General features: G+C 25.9%; 1 protein-coding gene across 1 annotated transcript in view; it reads right to left on the reverse strand.

The window, feature by feature from the left end:
* Positions 1-1,436, reverse strand: part of LOC106688967 (uncharacterized) — a 106,577-nt gene that overhangs the window by 94,265 nt on the left and 10,876 nt on the right. The window lies entirely within an intron of this gene.

Raw genomic sequence — 1,436 nt, forward strand, 5'->3', positions numbered from 1 at the left:
TCCATCTCATTCGCTGGTTGTAAAAATACTTTTACAGTTGTGAATAAACTAAATAAAGTAAAAAAAAAAAAATCCTTACTTATTCATGCACATAGTTAGATTATGTTCATTTTATTTATCTTTCTGTTTATATACATATAGTGATTTATATTTATATTTATTTTTATTATTTTTTAAAAATCTCAGTGTGAATTTGATAATTAATCACTATTCCTTACCACCCAAGTTTGGTTATTCACAACAAAAATTTCATGACAATCAAAGTTTGTGGCAGTTTGTAATATTTATTAAAAAAAAAAATACTTAAATTTTTTTCAAGTTGGTCTTAGTAAATAATACCAACATATTCAAGGGTAGACATTGTTTCCCTCAATTTTTAGTGAACAGTGAGATGCTTTATTTTCATCCTGTAATTTTAGATTGTAATATAAATTAATTCTACCCCAACTTTCCTGATAGACTTTCTGTAATATAGTATAAATATTTATATTGAAAAATTTAGACAATGAGGAAGTTTAGTGTTGTTATTTGTTGTTCCGAGGTTTCTGGTTTTAATATCAAACCTCCACGCAACCTCAACCTTATTGTTATGATTCTAATTATCAAGTTTGGGTTTAGTTATGAAGTTGTGTGGTTCCATTTTACCTTATCTCACGACACGGGCAGAAATACCCTTTCTCCAAAATAATACTAAAAATTGGGACTAACGAATACCAACATAAAAAAGAACTACTGATAAAAATCTTATAAAAAGATAATATCTTGGATTACTTGTGTAATAAAGTGTATTACTTTCATGTTGGTTGTGCAATTGCACTGGGGTCAAATCAAAGTATGCATAAAATAATTATTTATAAGACTGGTTCTGTAAGTTAATTGAATTGGCTGCATAAATGAATACAATTATATTTAAAAGAATTTATATGTACATGGATTGTATTAGTATGTAAGCTGAAAAGACAAAAGGTTAAGATAGTATGTTATTTGATTTTGAAATAGGTGTCACTAATATTGATTGGTCAGGTATCACTAATATTTATTTTTTTCCAATACAGGACAATTGCCCAAGTCAAACAATAAATAATATAATTTTAATGCAACATATAATTTAAAACTTTTCTTCTTTTCAAACCACGCTGACCAGTACTATATCATGTTTTGTTATTTCACTATTAATTTTTGTTGATATAGTCGATGTTCAATAAGTACATGGAATATTCCTTTCTTTCAAAGCATTCCAGATTCGGAAATTAATCAATAAATGAGTTATATATATAACATATAACATATAGTAAAGTGTATTATATAAGGAATCACTGGTTAAGTGAAATGAGTATGCGATATATTGCAAAATAAACAAAATATTTTAAACAACCTTTCAATGCTTCTTATCCTTGTAGAAGTGAAACAAATTTTATTAATTTTTTAATTAATTA

This window comes from Halyomorpha halys, unplaced genomic scaffold (assembly GCF_000696795.3).
Source record: "Halyomorpha halys isolate HHAL.00 unplaced genomic scaffold, Hhal_1.1 Scaffold1244.1, whole genome shotgun sequence".
Classification (NCBI taxonomy): Eukaryota; Metazoa; Arthropoda; class Insecta; order Hemiptera; family Pentatomidae; genus Halyomorpha; species Halyomorpha halys.